This window comes from Stegodyphus dumicola, chromosome X1 (assembly GCF_044657685.1).
Source record: "Stegodyphus dumicola isolate Sdum_Otavi_A_Nest chromosome X1, ASM4465768v1".
NCBI classification, from domain to species: Eukaryota; Metazoa; Arthropoda; class Arachnida; order Araneae; family Eresidae; genus Stegodyphus; species Stegodyphus dumicola.
The window spans coordinates 82,750,428-82,765,197 of NC_140780.1; the positions used below are offsets into that span (position 1 = coordinate 82,750,428).

The following is a 14,770-nucleotide window of genomic DNA, read 5'->3' on the forward strand; positions in this document are numbered from 1 at the left end:
CTGAAGGGCTATTTGTTTCTACACCATAAACCACAATCAAAGTTTCAGATCAATTGATTGTACGTCGCAGGTGATCAAGACATTGTATTACAAAAACCGAAGCAATTGTTTGTAATTTTTTTTAATTATATTCGTTTTCACAATTGCAGAAAGAATTAAATAAATGCACATTTATGTCCATATATTATGATGCTTCCAACCACAAAGATTTAAAATTATTTTCCACAATTTCTAGACTTTTTGATCCAGAAACAGGAATTAAAATTAGAATATTACATTTTTTTTCATTGCCGGGTGAAACTTTTTTTTTCCCAATGGCAGATTGTGAACAATTACAGTTTTGTAACAGAGTACATTAATGTATACTAAGGCCAGATGTGGCGGTCTTTTTATTATGGAGGCATCTAATAGGTGGGCCACCATTGCCTCCTTTTGCCACTGCCTAACAAACAGTTACAACCATGCCTTCTCCGGGATTCGAACCCAGTCCCTTCGGTATTGCAGTCAGGCTCTCCTACGCCAGATGAAACTTCATAAATAATTTTTGAATCAATAAGTACTATTTTAAAAAAGAATAATTTGAACAGTAAAATTATTGCTGAATGTCAGGTAATAATTTTATTGTCGACACTGACGCAAATTTTGGTAAAAAAGCTAGAAGAGGCATCAATAACGTTTTTACGAAACTTAACAAACGTTTGAACCAAAAAATTATTTGAGTAGGTTGCGCAGCTCACGTTTTACACAATACTATTCAAACAGTATCTGACAAACTTCCAGTGGATGTTGAAAATATTTCAAAAATTTATTCGTATTTTTATACATATATTGTGCGTGTTAAGTTTGAAGGATTTTTCGCAGAAATCGAATATAAAAGAATTTTGGTTACAGCAAAACACGATGCTCTTTTACCAGCTGTAGAAAATATTTTTTAAATATACGAACCATTAAAAGCATACTTTTTATCACAAGGTAAATGTCCAAGAATATTGCAGCTGTTTTTTGAAAATGATACATCACAAATTTGTCTTCAGTTCATGCACAACCAAGCTACATTATTTCACAATGCTGTGAAAATTATTGAAGGAGACAAAATTTCAATTACGGAAGTGCCGAATCAAATCAATAATTTAAAAACAAAATTGTGAGAAAGAATTGATAACAATTACGGAATGTACAAGAAGATATAAAAGGCCAGAAAATGCATTAATTAACTTACGTTCTTTCTAGTGGGATGTGAATAAAGTGTTGTCTTTGGTGTCTTACTAAGAAGGGATATGTGTCTGAAACTCCTTCTCTGCAACGGGGTGCTTTAGAGTTATTTCAGGTGGCAAAGCTTGCGAGAAGTAATTTATGGGACATGGGAGGGACTAGGAATACTTGAGCGACGTTTGTTGCGGAGTTCTTACGTGAGTGAAAACGTCTGTTAAAATTTTGAATATACTAACTAGTGAATGGAAATTAATTAATTTCTAATTGTCATGTCGGAATGAGGAAGAAATTAAGAAAAGCAAAAAAGTAATTTTCACTGTCAAAGAGCTATTTGACAGACTAAAGCTTATGAAATAGGCTCACTTTTTTTAGTATAAGAAAAGTCTGCAAACAATTAGCTTTTTACATTATATACAACTTTGTAATTACACTATGTACAAATCCTCCAACTGATACTCATCCAACTTATACCGCCTTTTCAGGTTTAGGAACAAAATATCATATATTTATCAGTTAAATGATTTAGAGTGAGTATTTAACACCTGCTCTTTTAAGACAATGGTTAATAAATTGATTAGGTATTAGATTCTTTCTGAGAATTTTAATTAGGAGCAAAATTTTGTGCTGTAGATCTATCTGTGCAAATATTTTTAATACATTGTATTTGATTTATTATTGTATTACTAATAACTTCCAACATCTCCAAAAAATAACTTTTTTTAACTTACTAATAACTTCCAACATTTCCAGAAAAGTTATTAGTAATACAATAATAAATCAAATACAACGTATTAAAAAATATTTTCACAGATACGATAGATCTACAATGCGAAATTTTGCTCCTAATTAAAATTCTCAAAAAGAATCTAATACCTAATCAATTTATTCTTACTCTGATATCCATTACCCTAATATCCAATGGTTGATCTACCTAATCAACCATTGTCTTAAAAGAGCAGGTGTTAAGTACTCACTCTAAGTCATTTAACTGATAGGGATACGGTAATTTGTTCTTAAACCTGATAAAGCGGTATAAGTTGGATGACTATCAGTTGGAGAATTTGTACATAATGTAATTACAAAGTTGTATATGATGTAAAAACCTAATTGTTTTCAGACTTTTCTTATACTGTTACTAAAAAAATGAGCCTATTTCATAATCTTTAGTCTGTCAAATAGCTGTTTGATAGTGAAAATTACTTTTTTCCTTTTCTTAATTTCTTCTTCATTCCGACATGACAATTAGCCAGAAATTAATTAATTTCCATTCACTAGTTAACATATTCAAAATTTTAACAGCCGTTTTTCACTTGCATAAGAACTTTGCAACAAACATCCCTCAAGCATTCCTAGTCCCTCCCGTGTCCCATAAATTACTTCTCGCAAGTTTTGTCGCCGAGCCTACTGCTGCCAAGAAGGAATTTCGGACACACACCTCTTCTGAGTAAGACACCGAAGAGAACACTTTACCCACATCCCACTAGAAAGAATGTAAGTTAATCAATGCATTTTCTGGCCTTTTATATCTTCATGTACATTCCCTTTTTTCTTATTATATATATGTTACGGTGAAACACCGAAATCTGGTGAATGTCAACATTCACATAGTCGCTTAGTGTATGTACGAAATATCTTCCAAATACTCTTATTTCTGACTTACACCGGTGAATGTCGACATTCACCATGTACTAATGGTGAATGTTGAACACATACGAATATTATATTTCCTTCTCCACAATTCATTCGCGAAAAAATGCACTTGAGACTTGGAATAAGACTAAAAAGAACTTATAACACACAGTGCATTCAAAATGAGAAAGGAAAATAATAGAAGTTATAAACTTACCAAATTATGTGATTCAAATGTTATTTATTGCAACAACTTAAACTATTATGACACTTTGAATTGCACAAGAGGCCCTTGCTTTTACAGCTGCATTTATTTGTGGAACACTTCCTTTTGGAATAGCAGCGTGTACATGTACTCTTCTCTTTTCGACCTACACCAGAGCATATCTGTAATTGTCGACATACACCGGCGAGGGTCCGAATTTAAAGAAATATTCGATCTATCATCGACATATTTGGTAAATGTTGACATTGTCCGGTGAAAGTCGACATTCTCCAATTTCGGTCTTTCACGGTAACATATACATTAATTTCAATTTTTATTATTTGATTTGTTTTTGCAAAGATAGCGTTATGTTTCGTAATTTTCTAATGTTTATTTCAATTACTTTGAGTTCTGTTTCATAATTCCAATTAAGATTACCAATGTTTAATTTTTATACAAATAGTTTTGAATTAATATGCATAAAAGTGAAGGTGTCAGGGGATATTTACTCAAGTATTTTATCAATTTTACTACATAAATTGCTTTTCACTCAAAATTTGTATTAGCGAAAATGCTTAATTCAGAATGAGTTCTTTGGTTCTAATTCCCATCAATTCACGAAACTATTTGGCCTAACTTAATTTGCCAGTTTGGCATAACAATTATTACTTGAGTAAAAGACGAAACACCTTCGTATTTATTGATTATTGTTCATTGAACGGGAGTTGGTTTGTTCTCCTTGAAAAGTCGACTAATTTCCGATCAATAGCGATAATTACTTGCTTTTAATTTAATTTCTTTTTCAAAGTTTGAAATTTTGTTATTCATGATTTAATTCAAGTCCCCGTAAAACATTTTTAACAATTTACATTCAAGTTACTTTAAAACACAATTTTCGGAATTGAACTTCCTACATATGGGTTCACTCTTTTTAGATACTTCTACTAAATTTATATTAGAAGATAATATGCACACACATGCATTCAGGCTTACATAAATACATGAAAACGTATGTCCATTCGTACATAAATGCATACACAGATACATTTCTGAATCCGGTCCTGATAACAGAACAGCACCTTTATTTCTCATCAATAATTTATTAATATTATTTTAGTTTCCTGTGCTTAAGAATATTTTATCGTTTAACAGTTCTGTATTAAACATTAATCACATTTTCCTCTACAATAATTTTATTTGATTATTTTACATGTGTGTTATATTTTTCAGTGTATAATGACATTTCTAATGTTGCTTCATTAAAAAAAAAAAAAAAAAAAAATTGAAGAATTTTATAAAGTGGATTATTTGATTTGGCAAAACTCGAGAATTTGATGATCAAGGACACAGTTAACATTCTGCAATTCTCATTATGTATACTATTTTACTACAAAAAGGTATATACAATGACAGTTTTCCCCTCTTATTCTCTCTAGAAAAACAAAGGAAATTTGATGAATAATATGATGTTGAGAAGGCCAATTTTCCAATTTGGAGACAAGTTCATGCTATGCGAAAATTCGCAATGCACAAAATTATGAAATTTTATTGTAAAAATTGGAGGAACGTGGTATTATTCATTGAAGGAAATCTTCCATCATTACTAGATCATGGATATCCACAGAATGACAGGTAAAATACTAGCCGCCCAGACTAGGAGGCTAGTCTGCAGAAACTAGCTACCTAGGGAAGGGCTTGGGTTCGAATCCCGAATAAGGCATGGATGTTTGTGATTGTCTCTAAAATGGGTAACAAAATAAGCCAATGACTCGTCTGCCAATCCCTGCGAGAAAAGCAGATGGTGTGTATGTGGTTTGTCTTGTTCAAATTAGGTAACTGACCATTTTATGAGAATTTAAAAATTCGGTTTTAGTTTGCATGAGACTGTAGCCGATGCAGATATATTGATATCAAGCTATCTATTTAAATTGCACTATTTAAACCAGCCCTCAAGCCACCGAATTGGCAATATAATAAGCCACTTGTGGTTAGCCTTTACATACCGCAGTTGTGTAATTATGCTAGTTTGTTCTTTAGCACTGAAGTTGAAAATTTTTCACATTGCTTTCTCTCATAATTTGCTGATGAGCTGTATAAGGTTTTTCCTCAGTTATATGTGTCTTTGTGCTTGTAAAACAAGCACACATGCCCACGAGTTAAAAATAATCTCTTTCATCCTGCATTTAAAATTTTATTGATTTATTCTACTTCTCAAAATTGCTAGCGAGATATTATTTTGAAAATTACTTTTGGACTTGGTCCGACACTTTGGTTAGAAAGCCAAAATTCACCAAAGTATAAAATGCAGAAGACCGATTTTCAAATTTGGAGACAAGTTCATGCAATGCAAAAAGGCACAGTGAATGAAATGAAAACATTTTATTTTTTAAATTGGGGGATCATGGAATTATTCATTCAAGGAAATTTTCGGTAATTACTAGATCATGCATATCCACTGAATGACAGGTAAAACATTAGCCATCCAGACTGGAAGGCTAGTAACCAAAAGCTGCCTATCTAGATATAGGCTTGGCAGGGTTGCCACGCTATCTGGAAAAAGTCGGGGAATTCGAAAATTGACCAATAAAGTCGGGGAATTTAAATATTTTAGTCAAAATTTGGAAAAGTTGTACGTCATATGGTGATCCCCAAAAAAGCGAGTGTTGCACCAATGTTGGAAGCAATCACTTTGTTGGCGAATTATGTGTCGGATAAGCGTCATTCGGGCAGCTGGCGTAGAGCCAGTTTTTGCAGCTCCAATCAGATTGTCTTTTAGAAGGGCAAAGCAAGTTTGGTTTCCAGTAACCTCGAGAATCCTAAGACTCGCATTGTTGAACTAAAGAAAATACCTTCCCATTCTCATATACAACAAAATCAGTTTAATCCTAATATACGGTACCATGGAGGCTATTATGTACTCTGTTCTAATGTAAGAATGTCTATGTAAAGAAAGAAAGGTTTCAGAGACGTAATGTAAATCGATTTGCTATAGTGTGCCTAGAAAGTGAAGGGAAAAATTCACCAAGGGATTTGCCGACGGAACCTGATGGTGAGAATTTCCCCCTTTGCGATGTGTACATGAAATTGTGGAGCATGTGTTAAGAAGAAACGTTCTTTGACTTTTGTGATAATGTATACTTTGATTTTCGTACTTTTTTTGCTCAAAGTAACTAATCTATTAATTTATTCACACGAAAAAATATTTTCTTTTCCTTTAAAGTTTAAAGAAATTAAAAATGATATTCATTTTATGTACTCTTGATAAACTTGACCTTTGAACTTCGCAAGCTTCGGCGACAGATATTTTCTGCATACGCAGCTGTTTCCCTTTATGTTGGGACGGAGCCATTCCTGTTGCAGAGAAGTTTTTTATCTTAATAATCCATATTTTTTTATTCTAACCTCCATGAACGGTACACACAGGATTTGGCGACATTATGATAAGCAGTAACAACGGTTACCTCTGTCTCTTAGTCTCTGTTTAAGAAGGTGTTGGGCAGTAAACTGGTCATTTTGGTATTGGCGGCAGTTTTCAAAATTGTACCAAGGCCATAGTGGAGACTAGGATTTTACTGCAAAATCTTTTAAACTTTTTATTTTGCAGTAAAATAAAAAAATAGTTATCAGTCATCTAGGCTAACGTTTAATATGACTATATTTGCCAAAATATCATTGATTATTGTAATTCAATTTTTAAGTAATTAACTTCATTTTAATGTTATTTATATCATTGAATATTCTTCTTTCCTCTAAATTTATTTATAATTAGTTATAGTTAATAATTGCTTATGTATGCTGCTAAATAAATATAAAATGCCTGCTATTTTAAAATAGATTTCTTTCATTTAGCTGTAAAATGTCTGCAGAAAACTCATTTTTTTAATCCAGATTGGGCAGATTCTAATCTCAATGTTCAGTGGAGAAAACAACTCCTATTATAGCTATAATAGTAATGCTTTCGGGATTATATATAATAAGTCATATGCAATTGGCAAATTTTTGTGTTTTCAAGTGATACCGTAATTAATTTACCTCTCGGTGCAGCCAATGCGCGCTATGCGGATAGACTGGAATTTTCTCGAAACACACCTGGAAAAGTCGGAATTTCATTCTCATCTTTGAATGGCGACCCTGGCTTGGGTTTGAATCCCAAATAAGGCATGGGTGTTTGTGATTGTCTCTATAATGGGGGCAGTTAAAATGTGTATATATGACAAAGCTGAAATTCACCGAAGTATAAAACAGACACGACCAGTTTTCCTATTTTGAGACTTCATGCAGTGCAAAAAGTCACAATGGATAAGATGCTAAAATTTTATTTAAAAAATTGGAGGAACATGATATTATTCATTAAGGGAAATCTTCCATCGTTAATAGATCATGCATATCTACAGAGCGACAGGTAAAATATTAACTACCCAGACTAAAAGGCTAGTCAGCAGAAACTAGCTAGCTGGAGATGGGCTTGGTTTTGAATCCCAAATAAGGCATGGGGGTTTGTGATTGTCTCTAAAATGAGGGCATTTAAAATGTATGTATCTGACAGTCTCAAAGTAAAGCAGACTCATGTCTGCCAATCTCTGAGTGAAAAGCAGATAGTCTGTATGTGTTTTCTGTTGTTTAAATTAGATAACCATTTTATGAGAATTTAAAAATTGCTTTAATTTGTATGGCACAATAGGCTGATGCAGGTATGTAAAGCAGCCACCAAGATAGTAATAACATGCCGAATGTAGTTAGCCTTACTTAGTACTGATGTATAATAATCAGCATGTCTGTTCTTTAGCACTGAACTCAAAATTTTTTTTGTGTTGCTTTCTCTCATAATTTTCTAATGAGCTTTAACTTTGAAGTTTTTCTTCAGTTCCATATGTCTTTATGCTTGTGAAACAAGGAGTTAGTTAAGGGGTAATTCTCATTAACAATTACAAAGGCAGTTTTCATTAACAATTTACAAATTTGGTAAGGTAAATCATTATTTGAAAACTCAGATTCTTTTAAAAGAAAGTTACATTCTGTAATATGAAAAAAAAAAAAAAAAAAAAGGAGACATTTTCTATAATGGAAATATACATTCTGTTCCACATGTTACTGATTAGTTTGGAATTAACTGCACTTCTCCCCTTAAGGAAAAGTATCAAACAGTTCAGTTAATAATCTGCATATATTTCTCTTCTTTTTGTAAAGTAAATGTACTTGTTTAAGAATAAATTAAAGTATTTCTAAAGGGGCCATTGTTGCTAACAGCAAGGGATGTCTTGAAAGGGGAGAAATCATAAGGTACAAGAAACCATATTTTCAAGGATCTTAGGTCCATATCGCGTGGCGTTTGTTTCACATGAACAACTGTTTCGGACAATTTTTTTGCCTGGTTTACTTTTGAAAGAAAGACGTGCGACTTTTTTCTTCCTTTCCAAAAAAATTGCAAGTTGTTCGTTTTCAACTAATCAGCTATCAGCTTCAAATGCTTTAAGCTTGCTTGTAATGGGGAACCATTTTCCCCTGTGTTAATCTCAAAGTGATCTATATTGATTGGCTGTTGTGACAAACCGACGTGTGATAGCAGACTTAGAGGTCTCAGATGCCAGACTGTGAGCTAGTTCCCAAGTGCCATTTTCTTCTAACTGGCTAATTTTTGAACTGCTTTCAACCATTTTCTTTCACAATTTCTTATCTTTCCAGTTATTAGGTGCAGGACTAACTAGTTAATTTTCATGGTATGCATAGTGAACAGGAAGTTTACCTTTGATCTCCCGAGTGTAAAGATTCTTCATCAGATTCTGATATTTCTTCTTTTTCAGAAACTTCAAATTTTATATCTTGTTTCATGCTTTCTTGCAGAGGATTTTCTTTAGTTGGTTAAAAAAAAAGAGATTCATTCGTTCATTAGGTGCATGGTCTTCAATAAATCTCAGAGAATGACTTAGGATAATTTCTGTAGCTGAGATGATAAAATTCTGTAGCTGTATTCCTTTTATAGCTTCTATTTCTTCTTTATTGCTTCAATAGCTGTATCATCAAGCTTACCTCTTTTCGATTTTTATGGATGTAAGGAAAAGCTTTGCGCCCAAATGTTCCCAGATGAAAGAAATAAGGTTTATTGTTATTCATAATTTATGGTCTTTGGAGGCATACAGTTTTGTGGGTAATTTGCAGTCAGCTGTGCTTCCAACCAGTATTTGTGACGTTGAACTGAATCAACCACTGATAGGAGATGTTAGCATTTGCCCTATAATATTTTTTTTTAAAGAATTCTGCTAGTGTGTGTGCTTGAAATGTGTATTATCTTTTTAGATAAGGAAAATCGTTTTACATTTTATGAACTCTCAATGCAAGTAAATACTTGCCCAGTTCAATTACTTATTGTGAACCCTTCAGCTAGTTACTTAATCATGTCATCTTTTTTTTTTTTTTTTTTTTTTTTTTTTCTGTAACCAAACATCTATGTCAGAGTTTAATGCAGCTTCAGCTTTTGCATTGAAGTGCTACATGAACTGAAAGCTCATTGGTTTAATTTGGTTAAGACTATTAATTGCATTGCATTCTAGAATAATATGGTTTTCTTTTGCAGTTGCACATTTATTTTCTTGTTCCGTTATTTTAGTTGAGGTTTTATTTGTCTCTAATTCAGGAATGTATAAAACTGCTCCAGTTATTTTTTATTTATTTATTTTTTTTTTTTTAAGTTTATTATTTAGAAGTGAATAATTTCTGTTCCTGTAGATTTTAAACTCTGCTTATTTGCAGTTATGATATTGGAAGAATTATAGATTAAAATTCCATGAAAGAACTCTTGCTATTTATTAAATGTTTATTTGTATTATAGCAGGTGGCCGCTGGTGATGTTACATTCAAATGAGGTGCATTTCTCCTTAACTGGGAACATGAAACTCCCAAGAACTGCATTCACAACAAATCTTTTTGATGTGGCAACAACACCTTTATGCAAAACTAAAGTGACTGTGTGGCAAAGTATTGCAAGCACATTTATTCTTGGTCCCTTCCATAAGTATAAAAATGTGTTTGATTTATAACGTTGCAGAATTGCAGCAGCGGCACCCTGAACAGCCAATCATTCAAAATCCTACAAGTTAAAAACAAGTGCTATAGAACAAGGAAAGGATTTACATAGTCTCAGTAACTTGTGAGGTGGGCTACTAGAGTGATTTTTAAATGGCACAGCATGTCTTTAGTCGTTAATCTCGTGATACAGGGTGTGGTACGTATAACTGGCTCATCCCTTCACGAGACATCAGATGATGAACATAATCAGTCATTTAATAAAGTTAACACCTAAAATGAAATGTAATGTAACAGAAGTATTTCATTACGATGACAGTGCCTCAGTAATCAGTTAATTAAAGGATGGTGAAATTTGTTGTATGATTCCAAATCCTAAAAGCTTTGTTACTGATAGGGAAGAAAGTAACAGGGAGGTTGTTGAAAATGAAATAACTTTGAGTGATAATTTAGTGTGAATTCTCAGCACATTAGTTATAAGTATTGAATGTTGTAACTGAACAAGTAATTATGCGAGCCTATAAAATTAAAGAGAAAGTATTAGCACAAAAAACAAAATAACTTGCATTGAAAGAGATGTTTTAATAAAACAAGCAAATAAGTATTGACTGCCACCCAGTGGGACAGTGGGTAGAGGTTCTGACTACTGTACCGAAGGGCCTGGGTTTAAATCCTGGAGAAGGCATGGACTTTGCGGCATGGTTGCACTCTTATATGCAGAAAGGGCTTCTCGAGAGGTTGGTGGTAGGGGAAGAGGAGTGAGAGACCCATTTCCTAGGGTGCTGTCTCTAAATTGGGACAAGAAATGAGCAGCAGATGTGTTATCATCTATGTGGTGTTCAAGGCTCACGTGAAACAACAGGCTGAAAATTTGTAGTTCTTACCATGATAATATTCATTGGTTTGTTCTGAATGTCAGACAAATGAGATACGATAGCAAACAAACGTTGACCTTTTTTGTAAATTTTGATTCCCTTAATGGCATAAATGCTTCATTATTTCATTGATTTTATAATTTCTTCGTGCCATTTTACTAGGCATCCAAAATCCAAAAAATTCTCAAATCAGCGAAGTCCCAACAAGTCTTGGTCTTGGACTTTGTACTGTATTTTTTTATTTCTTGAATTTTATGTACTTTTTGTTTATAAAGAAATGAGGAGAAGTATGTGTGTATTATTTTTAAAATCATTTTTCTCTTTTTTAATTTTACTAGAAACTAAGAATTATCAGTTTCAAAAATGCAGTCAACTTACTCAGGAACAGTTTTGCTTGAAACAGGTTTTTGCTTCTGGCTAAAGTTGCTTTCACATATGCTTCCGTTACACAAGACTGAATGTCTAAGGGACATTTCTTAGAACCAACACATTTCCATGAAACCTACATAGGTGGGTTACCATTTTCACTTACTAAACAGACTTGAATGCCAAACAGTAATTGATTATCGCTGAGATTGGTATCGCATGATCCTTCAGAAGCAGGACTTTCGTCTAATCGGTTAATCTCTACCCAGAACAAAGCTGCAGACAGAACATTTTCAGCAAAATTTCAAAATATTCTGCGTAGCCGGGACTTCACTTCCAGCGGAGGTTTTTTTTTCGTAGGAATCCTCCAGTTTAAACCACTGCTACCAGAATCTTCTTTCTCAGCAAAGTCCTGTTTAGTGGAGACCCTTGCTAGATGTGATAACCCCTTAAGTTTCAGGGCTTACGGTAATAGTTATATCCTTAATTTTTGAATTGTAGTAGAGCACTGTTTGTACTGCATAAGTTTCGCAAAGGATATTAAAAAGGACATGTGAATTTGGAAGTTGTATAATAATTTTTATATAAGTTGTAATAAAGCATATTTTAACTAGAACTTCCATACTGCTGTTATACATATTTATTTTACTTTTAATCTGTGAAATAAATTATTTAATTGCCAGTTAATTAATTTTTGAACAAATTGTTAAACAGTTAAGATTAAAATATTTAACTTTTTAAATTGTAAGAATTGAGACTGTGTAACATTTTGCATGAAAATGGGAGCAATCGTATTTTCCCCTTTTGAAGACTAACATAAAGATAGATTTTTAATACATTTTTGAAAGAAAAAGCATCTTGTTAATTTTTTAGCCTCAAACAAAGCAGTACAAATTAAATGCATTTCTTGAAGGTTTTTCTCATTAGCATCGTTACAAAGAAATTTCTGAATGTATTAAAGTGAGGTATCAATTCTTCAGCTGTGCATAGTTTTAATGTCATTATAAATGTTTCCTTGCAGGAGATTCCAGTCTTTTCATAGTAATATTTGTTTGCATTGAATTTCCTCATTTTGTATATGAAAAATTGTCTTCTCGGCATAAAAGTTTTAACATTTTCTGAAAGAATAGTAAGTAAAATATTAACTAACTTTTTTGAAGTATGGAATGGCATAATATTACGATATATCTTCTGTGTGCTTTTTTTTTTTTTTTTTTTTTTTTATCTTCCTAGTTAGTTTAACCTTTCTTCTCAGAAATGATATACACTACTTAATTTTCCCCTCACTGGTGTCACAGTTTTGTGGGGGAATAAAGCGGTTTTTAAACATACATAATAAAGTCTATACAGGAAAAATTTTAACAATTATGTCATACCATAATGTCTATGATTTTCCTAAAGTTGTAGGTAACATTATTTTCATTTCATAAGGATTTGCACAGGTAGCATAGCAAACTAATATTTACTTTTCTAGACATTTGGTACATTGATTACCATTAAAAGCTAGTGATCTTGCAGGAAGGAGATGAAAGAAGGGAATTGCATTAAAAGTACTTGCATGTTATCAGAATCATCTTAGTAGAAGTCTTAGTAGAAATCGTAGCCAAACTCTGGGCAAAGGTTCACAACATTCCTTGAGTCAAGCAATGTTGCCATTTTCGTATACATTCTTTTTGTTGCGTTCTAAGTTCCAGTGTTTTTTTTTATGCAAATCTTGATAATTTTTGCCTTGATGTTAAAATATACTTTTGTGGAATTTGTCAGTAATGTAAGAAACTGCACTAAAATTTCTGCAGAAATACAGAATTTTGACACAAAATTTATAAAAGGAACATTGAGAAGATATGTTTGATAGATAGCCAGTGATGCTGAGTCTTCAGAGTTCTCAGATTTTTTTTTTTTTTTTTTTAAGTGAAAACAGATTACTGTACAAAACAATTATGGAAAGATTTGGGGGAGAATGTGATTTTTAAAAAATTATTATCGCTATTTAATAATTGAAATTTGATTGCTAAAGCATTTTCTTTTCATATAATAATACCTGCTGACTTACAATAAAAAATTAATAGTTTGAGAATCTTTCAAAAAAAAATTTACAAAACCACCAACTTGCAGCCAGTAAACAGCTTTTACATTTTCATCTGTAAAAAATTGTGCCAATTCACAAAACCACCAACTGTCACCCAGTAAACAACTTTTACTTTTTATCCATGAAAAATTGTGCGTTGTGGTTATGTGAGTACCATATTGAAATTGTTGCTTAATTATTATTTGAAATGAATGAAAAAATTCTTAATTTTCAGCTGGTATATCTCCAGGTACTCCATTTAAAATGTGTCACAAGATTCTGTGATCTTCATTGAGTTGCAGTGTTATTTAATTTCACTTCTTCGTTAGCCTTCACTGGGATGTTTATTGCAAATTGTTCAGCAAAGGTCTTTGGCAAAACATACTCAGCTTTTAGAAATTTTGTCCTTGCAGCTTCTTTGAAGCGGAACTGTCCATTTTTATATATCAAAAATTATTATTTTTAGTCTTGAGATAAAAATGCCTGATTTCTCATCCTCTGTTTTTTATCTTTTAATGAAAATATGTTTTTTTATCTACTCTTTATTGCAGCAAGAGTAATTAAAAGAACTATCTCAAGGAGCCCGGTCCCCCCAAAAAATAATTGGCCATTGAGAAATTAATGTTGCATGCTATATTTGTGTGAGGTGCTAGCACCCTGTGGGTATAATTGGCATGGATTTTTAATAAAATTCAATTTATTCAAAATATATACCAAAACTGAAGTTGCTTTTTTTAAATTTTTTGGCTCCAGTGATTGAATAACTAACACCTGATTAAAAAAACCTCATGTTAAGATTAATTGCCTGAAACTGAATACACAGGCTACGACAGCAAAAGTAATTTGTACTCCTCTAGGAAGCATGAAAACTGCATGTGAACAGAGGGAATTCTTATTAGCTTTGACACAGCCGTCATGAGATTAAAAACAAAAGGGCTGTCTCTCGCCATTCCAGGATTAAAAGAGTTCATTTCAGCACTTATCGTCCGTGCATGTTTACACATGTTTCCTTAAAAGTTTTTCATTCTCTTGTTTTAGTCATACTTTAACAAGTACAGGTACTTACATGTACCTTGTCAGTTAAAAGTGCCCTCAGCTATGTAATTTATTTGCTACTGAAAAGAGTTTATTTCTGAGTTGCTTCTTAAAATGTATTGATTCTTCACAGACAGGTCAAATTAGTCTAAATATTAATGTTCGAGTTTTTAATTACGTTTGTTTCCTTTTCAAAAAGTACTCCTCATGAAGGCAGGCTTTTGTTGATTAATAATAACTGATTATTATTTTTAAAATTAATTTGGCTTTTTCTTGAAAAATAATGCTATTTTTTTCCAAACATATGTTTTAAATTTTGTTTTATAGTTGTGTATTTCAAATTACTATTCCACTCTGTAG

At 32.4% G+C, this 14,770-nt stretch overlaps 1 protein-coding gene across 1 annotated transcript in view; it reads left to right on the top strand.

Moving 5' to 3' along the window:
- Window positions 1-14,770, top strand: part of LOC118191513 (uncharacterized) — a 54,743-nt gene that overhangs the window by 5,558 nt on the left and 34,415 nt on the right. The window lies entirely within an intron of this gene.